This window comes from Sciurus vulgaris (genome assembly GCF_902686455.1).
Source record: "Sciurus vulgaris genome assembly, chromosome: 2".
NCBI lineage: Eukaryota > Metazoa > Chordata > Mammalia > Rodentia > Sciuridae > Sciurus > Sciurus vulgaris.
The window spans coordinates 90,341,497-90,354,509 of record NC_136462.1 but is presented as its reverse complement, the minus strand read 5'-3'; the positions used below and the strand labels follow the sequence as shown (position 1 = coordinate 90,354,509).

The 13,013-nt window shown below is 39.7% G+C and overlaps 1 pseudogene across 1 annotated transcript; it reads right to left on the bottom strand.

The window, feature by feature from the left end:
• Positions 1 to 12,087: 12,087 nt before the first annotated feature.
• Positions 12,088 to 12,751, bottom strand: LOC306655571 (small nuclear ribonucleoprotein G-like; annotated as a pseudogene). Its single transcript has one exon. The product of its transcript is annotated as a small nuclear ribonucleoprotein G-like (transcript).
• Positions 12,752 to 13,013: the final 262 nt, after the last annotated feature.

The window sequence follows — 13,013 nt, the reverse complement described above, 5'->3', positions numbered from 1 at the left end:
CTTGCTCCTATGTTACAAAACAAAAGCTCACCACTCACCCAACATGGTGGTGAAACCTCACCAAACCCCCACCCTGTGGTGCACTTCTTGGGGAAACAAGGGAGTGTAAAAATCTCCAGGGAATCCGGTAAAGAGCCCACTTGAATTACTGGTGGTGTTCCCCACATAAGACCAATGACCAGGTAACAAGTGCTTTGTACATCAAATGGCTTCCAGTTCTTTAATTTGAATAAAATTTGAGAGTCTAATCTGTTTTTAGCTGTCTGGGAAAAAAAATCACTATTGTTTTAGGCATATAACATGGAAAGAGATCAAATAATAGTGTAACAGCTTTATACCAAACCTCCTTCCGTTCCAATCAATGATTTATGTGAATGAGATTTTTACACAAAACAAAATTTAGAAAGGTGTGACAGCACGGCCCATAACCCCTGCAACTTGGAAGGCTGAGACAAGAGGATGGCAAATTTGAAGCCAGCCTGGGCAACTTAGTGAGATCCAGTCCCAAAAAAATAAAATAAAAAATGCCTGGGAGTGTAGCCCAGTGGTAGAGCACTTTTGCCTGTCATACATGAGGCTCTGTCTCAAAATAAAAAACTAAATGGCTGCGGGTATAGCTCAGTGGTAGAATGGCCTTTGGTTCAATTCCCATTTCCAAAAAAAAAAAAAAAAATACACACACACACACGCACATGTATATATAAATATATATGTGTGTGTATAAAAATATGCATATGTAAATATTATATTATACATATATGTGTCATATATGTATAAAGTATTATATATATACACACATATATACATACACATATATACATATGTATGTATATATAAAATTTTATAAATATACATGTAATTGATGATGCTGGTTTTGGTATTCTACAAATACATGAACTAATTTAAAACAAAACATGGGCTGGGGATGTAGTTCAGTAGTAGAGGGCCGTCCTAGCATGCACAATGCCCCAGGTTTGATTTCCAGCACTGCAAAAAAAAAAAACTAAACAAAAACCCTATGAGTCTCATCAACAGATGTATCTCTATTGCAATTTTACTTATATCTGATAATCTTTACCAAAATGTATATTTATGCTTTTGTCAGTTGAATATTAATAAAAATTATTATAACTTAATTCAGAAGAAAACAGTGTTTAGACTTGTGTGTGTGTGTGTGTGTGTTTGTGTGTTAGGGGGGATTAAACCTAGGGCCTTGGACACATTAGGCAAGTGCTGTACACTGAGCTACACCCCCAAATTTGTGATCCTCCTCCCTCAGCCTCCCAGAGAACTGGGATTACAGGCATGTGCCACTATGCCCGGCTGTCTAAAGTCTAACAGTAACAAGAAATATAACATCACTGTATGATCTTAAAAAAGTGTATACTCATTACAAATAAATATGTTATCAATAAAAACACTCAAACATAACATATATTAGAGTAATATTGGAAGCATTGAAAGAGAAAATGACTAATATAAAATTCCAACTATTAAAGAAGAATTTATTCATGTATTTTTTAAAGTGGATAATGGAGAATATCAAATTGCTTTGGTATTTGAATTTAGATTCCAAGTCATACATATTTAAAAAGTAAGGTAACGGTCTTATTTAAATTTCTGTATTTAGGACTGTGGATATAGCTCAATGGTAGAATGTATGGAAGGCCCTGGGTTAAATCCCCAGCACCAAAAAATAATAAAATAAAGTCAATATTCACAGTATACTAGAAATGATGTGTTGGAACTATTTAGTCTTGAAATGAAAAGTTTGAGTTGTCAGTATAGTTTTATAAACTTCTTTAGGGGAGTATGGAAGTGCTATGGTTTGAATGCCTCTACCAAAACTCATGTTGAAATTTAATACCGAATGTGTGGTATTAAGAAGTGGGACACGCTGGGTGTAGTGGTGCACACCTGTAATTCCAGCAGCTCAGGAGACTGATGCAGAGGAATCACAAGTTCAAGGCCAGTCTCAGCAATTTAGTGAGGCCCTAAAGCAACTTAGCAAGACCCTGATTCAAAATAAAAAATAAAAAGTGCCTTGCAAGCACAAGGCCCTGAGTTTAATCCCCAGCACCTCCAATAAATAAGTAAGTAAGTAAGTAAATAAATAAGTAAATAGGGCTGGGAATGTGGTTCAGTGGTTAAGGGCCCCTGGGTTTAATCCATAGTACCAAAAAGAAAAGAAAAGGAAAGAAAAAATTAGAGATTGAACCAGGGAAGATCTTTTAGGTCATAAGGTTTCTGCTCTTATGAATTGATTAATCCATTCATGTATTAATGGATTATCTCAAGAATGGGCCTAGCCTTAATGTCTCATGTATACACTCCTGTCATGATGTGCTTCCTCAGAACCCTACAGAGTATTCACACCAGTACAAAAGACCTCACCTTAGACTTCTCATTCTCCAGAACCATAAACTAGATACATTTTAGTATTTATAAATTACCCAGTCTGTGATTTTCAGTTACAGTGACAGAAAACAGAGTAAGACAAGTGCTTTAGTGGGGTCAATGCTTTGTGCCAGCACTACCTGTGCCTGGAGCCCCCTGGCTTTTGCTCTTCCTACCCCATTCCCCTCATGCTGTTTTCCATGGCCTCTTTGGCCAAGCCCTCAAGGTCCCTCTTCTCAGATTCAGAATCCAACTCAGCCAGCGCTGGCAAGTACTCTAGCCCCTCGGAGCTCCCCTCTCCCTTCCTCAACTGTAAACCGACAGGGTAGAACTAGAGCATCTTTAACATTCTGTGATTCTCTAAAAGTCAAATAATTTGTCACAGTGCATTTAGACATTTGGGGACAGTGCCCGGAAATAATGATTTCAGGGCATTGTCTCAGAAATGAGCTCCATTTTCATATCTTATTCTAGGAGACATTTCAAAAAATGCCTCATGAGCCATGTTCACTGATGAATACCTGTAACCCCTGGCTGAGGCAGAAGGATTGAGAGTTCAAAGCCAGCCTCAGCAATTTATTGAGGCCCTAAGTAACTTAGTGAGACCCTTACTCAAAATAAATAAATAAGTAAATAAATAAATAAATAAATACAAACATCTGAGGACTGGAGTTGTAGCTCAGTGGTAGAGGGCTTGCCTCACATGTGTGAAGCCCTAGGTTCAATCCTCAGTGCCATATAAAAATAATAAATAAATAAATACAGGCATTGTGTCCATCACAATTAAAAAAATAAAATTTAAAAAAAAAAAAAACACAGCTTGGGTTGTGGCTCAGTAGTTAAGCATCACTGCATTCAATCCCCACTGCCAAAAAAAAAAAAGATGCATCATGCTGAACATGGTAGTGTACACCCATAATCCCAGCAGCTCAGGAAGCTAAGACAGGAGGATCACAAATTTGAGACCAGCCTCAGCAACTTAATGAGGTCCTAAGACCCTGTCTCAAAAAATAAAAAAGGTTGCACCCCTGGGTCCCCAACCCCCCTGAAAAGGGAAACTCACCCAAGCCAGGGAATCTTCTCTGATTAATGTGAAACCTAATAAAATCCAACAGCCACTCCTCATCCTGCCCACAGACCTAACAACCTTTTAGATCATAAGACCTGACACTTGGGAAGCGCCTACTGACTGAACTCGTGATTTGACACATTAATGTGCAGTACACACACTGCACTACATGTGTGTATGAATTAAATGTGCATATATATTCAACCATGTGGCCTTCTGCAAAAATTGTTTTCAAACTTTAAAAAATGATATTTTTTTGTGATAAATGACACAACAACAAAATCCAAACTGTTTTAAAAGACTAACAACATTGAGTTGTGTAGAAAATACAACTTTCATACATTGCTGGTGGGAAGATAGAACAGTACAGCCATTAACAGTCACATAACACACATATTTTTTTCTTCATGGTGTTGGGGATTGAACTCAGGGCCTTGCGCTTACAAGGCAAGCATTCTACCAACTGAGCTATCTCCCCAGCCCTTTAACACACATATTTACTTTATGACCCAGCAATTTCACATCTGAGTACTTATCCAAGAGAAATGAAAACATACGTCCACACAAGATTTTTTTTTTTTATTTTGCAATCCTGGGGATTGAACACATGGTTTTCTACTACTGAGTTACATCCCCAGTGCTTTTCATTTATTTTTAAATTTTAGAACAGGGTCTCACTAGGTGGCCTAGGCTGGCCTTAAACTTGTGATCCTGCTGCCTCAGCCTTCCTGGTAGCTGGAGGTACTGGTGTACCCCCACCTTGCCTGGTCCACACAAAGATTTGCATATGAATGTTTATAGTAGCCCCAACTGAAAACAGATGTCTATCAACGATAGAATGAACAATTGTGGCATAATTATACAATAGAATACTACTCAGCAATAAGAAAGAACACACTACTCTTATAGTAGTATGAGCAAATCTCAGAAACATTGAGGAAGCTGGGCATAGTGGTGCATGCCTGGAATCTCAGTTACTAAGGAGGCTAAGGCAGGAGGATCACAAGTTCAAGTCTAGCCTGGACAACATAGTAAGACCCTATCTAAAAGTGAAATAAAATTGGGGCTGGGGGTAAGTAGCACACATACACTAACCCCAAGTTCAATCCCTAGTATCTCAAAAGAAACAAAAACATACTGAGCCAAAGAAGCCAGACACAGAGACTATGTAGAGTGTGATTCTATTTATTTGAAATTCTAAAATAGCAAAATGAGTGGGGCACAGTGGTACTCACCTATAATCCCAGCAGCTCAGGAGGCTGAGGCAGGAAGATTGCAAGTTCCAGGCTAACCTCAGCAACTTAGTGAGACTCTAAGGAACTTAGTGAGACCCTGTCTCAAAATAAGAAGGAGGAAGAGGAGAAGGAGAAGGAGGATGAGGAGGAGGAGAAAAATTGGGGATGTAGCTCAGTGGTAAGCTTCCCTGGGTTCAATCCCAAGCACCAAACCAAACAAAACCAAACAAAAACTCCAGGAAAATATGTAAGCTATAATGGCAGAAAGCTGGTCACTATTCACCTGGCCTCTGGTGTGGCAGTGAGAAATTGTCTAGAAAGGAGCAAGATGGAACTTCTAAGGGAAGATGGAGATGTTTTACAACTGGATTGTGGTGGTAGTGATTACATAGGTGGAATTATAAGTTGAATTATGGCCAGACATTGTGATACATACTTATATCGCAGTTACTCTGGAGGCTGAAGCAGGAAGATTGCAAGTTTGAGGTGAGCCTGGGCAACTTATTGAAACATTACCTCAAAAGAAAAAATAAAAAAGGTTGAGGATATAGCTCAGTGCCCCTGGGTTCAATCTCTAGTACCACAAAAGAGAGAGGAGGGAATCCTCAATGAGCTATGAACTTAAAGTGGGTGCATCTTATTGTAGATAAATGATATATCAAACAAATTGATTACAGCTGGGTGTGGTGGCACACACCTGTAATCCCAGCGGCTTGGGAGGCTGAGGTAGGATTGCGAGTTCAAAGCCAGTCTCAGCAAAAGCGCGGTACTAAGCAACTCATTGAGACCCTGTCTCTAAATAAAATATAAAATAGGGCTGGGGATGTGGCTCAGTGGTCAAGTGCCCTGAGTTCAATCCCCAGTCCTCCCCACCCCCCACAAAATTGATTACAACACAAACTTTTAAAAGTTTTCTGTGGCTGGGATGTAACTCAGTGGTAGAGCACTTTGTATATAAGGCAAAAGATAATAAAACAATGGATGACATGCCTTATTGTCCTAATTCTTATGAGGAGACTGAGAGGCTGGTGTTGGAATGATGGACCAGCCCTTCTCTCTCTAAGCTATGAGGCCTCAGAAAAATCACTTAACCTCTACAGAGGCTCAGTTTACTCATCTGTAAAACAAACACAATAATAGGAGAAGGAGAAGGAGAGGGGACAATAGAAATTTACAAAATAGTAATCACAATACTACCATATTATAATGATGACTTGAATCAAAGCTACTTTCTTTTTGTGTGCCCTGTCTAGGTCACAGAAGACAGAATTCTGAAACTCACTTCACCTGAAAAATTTTTATTGTTCATTCTTAGGCAGGATCTTCATTTACCTAAGAAAACTTGCCCTGACCCAGGGGAAGAGGGTATAAGAGTGTACCATGGCAGAGCACTCTATGAATGCTTTCTAAGCCCTCCCCAGGAACCATTTCATCTCCACCATGCTATGAGATAGATACTATTTAATTAAATTAAATTAATTTATTTATTTGGTACTGGGGAGTGAATCCAGGGACACCTAACTACTGAGTCCTTTTAATTTTTTTTATTTTGAGATAGGGTCTGGCCCAGTTACTTAGGTCCTTCCTAAATTACTGAGGCTGACTTTGAACTTGTGATCCTCCTGCCTTAGCCTCCCGAGTTGCTGGCATTACAGGCATGTGCCACCACGCCCAGCAGCAGATATTATTTTACTCCCATTTTGCAGACAAGGAGACTGAGGCCTGGGGAAGACAGCTGCTGGTAGGTGGCACAACCTGGATACCAGTCTAGATCCTTTGGCACAGAGCCCAGGCATGTGACTATCAAGCACTATGCGTCCTGTTGACAAAGTTGAAATTTGTGATAAAAGAGGGGAAAAGAGTTCAATTTAGAAATAATAGCTTTATACAAATTTAAAAGTTAACAAAACCTAATACCCTTCATGTCGGTATTTTTACAAAAAATAATGAAAGCTGATTTCATGTTGGTTTGGAAAACCCTATTCTGTTTCTAGTTTCAGTTGTTGCCATCCTTCTAGAGAGCAGGCGGGGAGTACTAACAGGGGTAAAAGGGTGACTGGCCATCCTGGTCTTAGCACCTCTGGTCTTGGTCACCCTTGTGGTCCTCCAGTAAAATACACCAAAGGAAAAGAGAAGCTGCGTGTGACCTTTGGATTTGACTTCTGCATTTCCCTCTAGCTCCTTTCTCAGCCTCCCTTGAGCTGCATTTAGCACTGAAATGGACCACACTCTCTTTCCTCTCAGCTTGATTCCTGCTGTGGTTTCTGGCTGTTTCCACACCTTCATCATTTGCTTTGGTTCACACCCATTTGTAATCTGACCAGACTTATGGATGTGGCCACACCATTTGTTAAAATACTGATATATTTCCCTATTGGTTGGCATAACTATTTCCCTGAGTGTGTCCCTTCTCCATCACTCTCCCTCAGGATCCATGCATTAAAGGGTTAATGTCAGACACAACAGAGAGCTAGACATCTGGTCCAACACAAAGACTAGCATCTTTTCTGTGGTCACACTGCTTGGTAACAATTTAAACATCCCTGATTTCAATTATGCAAAATATGAATTTATATAAGCAATGCCATGGAGTGATATGACTAATTCAATGCTTATTTATTGGATCCTCTTTTTATAAAGTTGCTGATGTTCAGCATAGTTATCATCATTCTCAAACAAGAATGCATGTTTTGGGCTGAGGTTGTGGCTCAGTCTTAGAGCCACTGATTCTTAGCACCACATATAAATAAATGAATAAAACGCAGGTTCATCAACAACTAAAACAATTTTTTAAAAAAAATAATGCATGTTTTAGGTTTAACCCCAAAGCCTTGAATGGATCTCAGAGGTAACAGGCCCTGGCTTTGATTCAAGAGGCTGCATTGGGCCAGTGTAGCCAATCTTCAGAGAGAAGCAATGAAAAATTTGGTGATTTGATGAGGCCCAGGGATTGGTCATTTGGACACATGCTTGTGGTATCAGGAAAGGCAAGGCTGCCCACCAGCCTTACCATTTGGTGAGCTATGCCTCACCATTCTTTTATTCATTCATTCCACAAATAGTAATCTCCTACCACCTGGGATTCAGCTAGGCTGGGGAGTGAGATCTCAAGACCTTCCCTGCCTTCTGTTGCTTTCAGTCGAGCTTAGTTTGTGTTTTTTGTTTGTTTGTTTGTTTGTTTTTTCTTTTGGGGGTGGGGTACTGGGGATTGAACCCAGGGCCTTGTGCTTGCAAGGCAGGCACTCTATCAACTGAGCCATATCACCAGCCAGCTGAGCCATATTCCCAGCCACTTTCAGTCTAATAGAAGTATGAGATAGCCACACAGGAAACATGGAATGACCTCAAAAATAGTGAAATGGAGCTGGGTGCAGTGGCCCATGCCTGAAATCCCAGAGACTTGGGAGACTCAAGCAGGAGGATTGCAAGTTTGAAGCCATCTCAGAAACTTAGCGAGACGATCTCAAAAACAAAACAACAACAAAAAATGCCAGGCACAGTGGCACATGCCAGTATTCCCAGCAGTTCAGGAGACTGAAGCAGGAGGATTACAAGTTCAATGCCAGCTTCAGCAAGTTAGCAAGACCTTAGGCAACTTAGTGAGACCCTGTCTCGAAATAAAAAATAAGAAGGGCCGGGGGTGTGGCTCAGTGGTTAAGTGTCCTGAGTTCAGTCCCCAGCACAAAATTTTATATATATATATATATATATATATATATATATCACCCCCCCCCCAATTTTTTTTAAAAAGGAAGATAGGAACTTAATTAGAGGAGAGGGTGTCTTTTTAGGTGAGCATTTTAGGTGGCAACTCTTGCAGGCATTTCAATAATACTGGCCAGGACTTGAGAGTAAGGTTGGGTAAGAAAGAAACATTCAAGGGGCTGCAGTAGTTGGGATCAAATGGATGGAGAGGGCATGGCAAGAAATGAAGGGAGGAATGGAGGCTAAGGCTGGGGGGCATGGGGCAGGATGGGCATGGTAGAAACTCAGGAGCTGAGAGAGAGCCCAAGGGCGACATGGAGAATGTGGGGACTTGGAGGCTAGAGGGCTGGTCAGACGTACCATGAGTCAATGAAATTTGCCACAAACTCCTTCCACACTGAGTAGAGAAAAACTCCTGGTGACCCCCTTAACTGGAAAGCTCAGATAATATGCAGTCTAATGATTATATCATCCTCCTCCTCAGAGTGTTGGTAAATAAGTGTTAAAAATTACTTTTCTTGCATTTATTTATTTCTGACCTGCCTATCTGAGTCTCCCAGTTCATTCTCAATAGCAGACCTGATTAGGAGATCTTTGAGTGTGCAGAAGAATTAGAAAAAGACTATGGAAAGTGTATTTTACTAACCTCTTATCTCTCTGAATGAATTTTTGGAATAAACACTTTCTCAAAATGGGTGTTCTTTTGTTAATCCCTTTTATGGCAGCAGGAAAGTCATAGGTAACACAGAGGGTTAGGTTTCTTTTGGTTTATTCTGGTTGAGTTGTGATTTTGCTATAGATATCCAAATATTTTTAAGTAAACTTAAATTAGAGATAAACAAAAATGCCTATAACTTGGGGGTGTACCTGCGTCTAACTGGTTCTAGACCTGCCGGTCACTTAACTAGTTTCTTTGATCCTGGGATGGGTCCCCTACTTGTTGTTGTTGTTGTTGTTATTATTATTATTATTATTATTTGGTACCAGGGATTAAACCCAGGGGCACTTGACCCCAAACCACATCCCCAGTCCTTTTTATTTTTTATTTTGAGACAGGGTCTCAGTAGGTTGCTTACAGTCTCGTTCAGTTGCTGAGGCTGGCTTTGAACCTACAATCCTCCTGCCTCAGCCTCCCAAGCTGCTGGGATTTCAGGCATGTGCCACCACATCCGGCGGGTCCCAGTTCTGAGTTCTACCCTCTGGGTCTCACTATACTCAATATAATGGGCAAGAGCATATACACAACTGTCACAACCCCTCACCCCAATCTCTCCCCCTCAGCTGTCTCACTTGGATTCTTATCAGACAGGGCTAATTATAGCACTTTTACAAGTCTAAAGCCCCATACAACTGTGTTGAACATTCTGGAAGCATGATGTAACTATTGCCATGATTCAATATCATGGCTATGGTTTAGTTTTTTTGTTTGTTTTGTTTGTTTAATAATAAACTTTACCTTAGAACAGTTCACAATAACAGAAAAATTGAGAAGTCAATACAAGTTGTTTTCATATACTTCACATGCAGGTTCCCTCAGTATGATCATCTGACATCAGTATGGCACACTAGTCAAAATTAATGAGCCATCATTGGTACATTTTTAGTATGTGTGAAACTGGGATACATCCCCAACCCTTTTTTTATAGGGTCTTTCTATAAATTATCCAGGCTGGCCTTGAACTTGAGAGTCTCCTGCCTCAGCCTTCCAAGTAGTGGGAATTATAGATGTGCACCACTGTGCTTGGCCTCTATTTTTAACTAAAGTTCTGATTTTTTTTCAAATCTTCTGAGTTTTTACTGATTTCCCTCTTTCTCTTCCAGAATCCCACCCAGCATATCATATTACATTCTCATCATACCATATAGAAGGTACATAAGATCCACTGGACTTATCACTGTTGATCTTAATCTTGACCACCTGGCCAAAGGAGTGTTTGTCAGGATCCTCTGCTATAAAGTTATTCCACTCTGCCCAGTTTTCCATACTGTATTCTTTGGAAGGAAGGCAATGGATGCAGCCCACTTAAAGAGTGAGGGTTTAAGAAATAAATAAATACATTTTTTAATAAGGGGGGGTGGTAAGTCATTTGGGCATGGTGGTGCATGCCTGTAACCCCAGAGACTTGGGAGGCTGAGGCATGAGGATTGCAAGTTTGAGGCCAGTCTCAGCAACTTAGCAGTGCCCTAAGCAATTTAGTGGGGCCCTACACAATTTATTGAGACCCTGTCTCAAAATAAAAAGCAAAAAGGGCTGAAGATGTGACCCAGTGATAAATCGTCCCTGAGTTCAATCCAGTACCAAAAAAAAAAAAAAAAAAAAAAGTCAAGTGTTTATACTCTGTCTCCTTGAGGGCAGAATATTGACATACATTATTTAGAATTCTTCTGCATAGGATATTTATGTTAGTCCCCATATTTATGTATTCAATTATTGATATTAGTATGGACTTATGGACATTCATTTTATACTTTGGGTTATCATCTGACATTATTTTGCCAAATTGTTCCAGTTTTGGCCATTGGCAGCTCTTTCAGTTAGTTGCTGTGTCCATATGAAGTACCAACATCTGTCTATTATTTTCATTTTAGCACCATCTTCTTTTTTATTTTTTAAACTTTTTTGTTATTAAAAACCTTATTTAACAAAAAGTTTAATATGAAAATGTACATGACCCAATTTTTTTAAAATTTATTTTTATTGTAAACAAATAGGATACATGTTGTTTCTGTTTGTACATGGAGTAACAGCATACCATTTGCATATTCATACATTTACATAGAGTAATGATGTTTGATTCATTCCGTTATTTTTTTCCTTCCCCCCCACCCCTCCCACCTCTCTTTTCCCTCTATACAGTCCCTCCTTCCTCCATTCTTGCCCCCCTCCCAACCCCCATTACGTGTCATCATCAGCTTATCAGTGAGATCATTCGTCTTTTGGATTTTTGAGATTGGCTTATCTCACTGAACATGATATTCTCCAATTTCATCCATTTGCCTGCAAATGCCGTAATTTTATTATTATTTATAGTTGAGTAATATTCCATTGTATATATATACCACAGTTTCTTTATCCATTCGTCAATTGAAGGGCATCTAGGTTGGTTCCATAGTCTGGCTATTGTGAATTGAGCAGCTATGAACATTGATGTGGCTGTATCTCTGTAGTATGCTGATTTTAAGTCCTTTGGGTATAGGCCGAGGAGTGGGATAGCTGGGTCAAATGGTAGGTCCATTCCAAGTTTTCTAAGGAATCTCTACACTGCTTTCCAGAGTGGCTGCACTAATTTGCAGCCCCACCAGCAATGTATGAGTGTACCTTTTTCCCCACATCCTCTCCAACACCTATTGTTGCTTGTATTCTTGATAATCGCCATTCTAATTGGGGTGAGATGGAATCTTAGGGTAGTTTTGATTTGCATTTCTCTTATTACTAAAGATGGTCAACATTTTTTCATATGTTTGTTGATTGCTTGTAGATCTTCTTCTGTGAAGTGTCTGTTCATATCCTTAGCCCATTTGTTGATTGGGTTATTTGTATTCTTGGTGTAGAGTTTTTTGAGTTCTTTATATATTCTGGAAATTAGTGCTCTATCTGAAGTATGAGTGGCAAAGATATTCTCCCACCCTGTAGGCTCTCTCTTCGCATTGCTGATAGTTTCCTTTGCTGAGAGAAAGCTATTTAGTTTGAATCTATCCCAGTTATTGATTCTTGCTTTTATTTCTTGTGCTATGGGAGTCCTATTAAGGAAGTCTGATCCTAAGCCAACAAGGTGAAGATTTGGACCTACTTTTTCTTCTATAAGATGCAGGGTCTCTGGTCTGATTTCAAGGTCCTTGATCCATTGTGAGTTGAGTTTTGTGCAGGGTGAGAGATAGGGGTTTAGTTTCATTCTATTGCATATGGATTTCCAGTTTTCCCAGCACCATTTGTTGAAGAGGCTGTCTTTTCTCCATTGCATATTTTTGGCACCTTTGTCTAGTATTAGAAAATTGTATTTATTTGGGTTTGTGTCCGTGCATGACCCAATTTTTATGTCATAGTTAAACAGGCCCTCTGGAAAGGGGACATGGATTTCTCTGCTGAATAGCCATTATTTATACTCATTCCAAGGCTTCTAACATGATGATACTACTTCCTCATATTACCACCATTCCAATATTGTTCTGTTGACCACTGGTTGCCATCTCCATACATTCGTCTATCACAAGATTCATAAAGGAGTCAAATCCCCACAATACTCCTTGGACATGTCTGCCACCATTTAATTTCAATGATAACTTCTTGTCCATAAATTTTTTCAGCTTAAGAGGGTGAGCTTTGCTCCTGCTGTCTACTCTACAGGCTCAGAGAAGCTTTGAAATGGAATTGGTGGCCACCTTCACCTTTTTTTTTTTGATGAGAATGGAGAGTGAAATATGCTGAAGTTTTGTTTTGTTTTTTGATTCTGGGGATTGAACCCAGGGATGCTTTATCACTGAGCTAAGTTCCCAGTCCTTTTTTTATTTTTTGAGATAGGGTCTAGCTCAGTTGCCTGCTGGTTTTGAACTTGTGGTTCTCTTGCCTCCTGAGTTGCTGGGATTACAGGCGTGCACCATGCTACCAA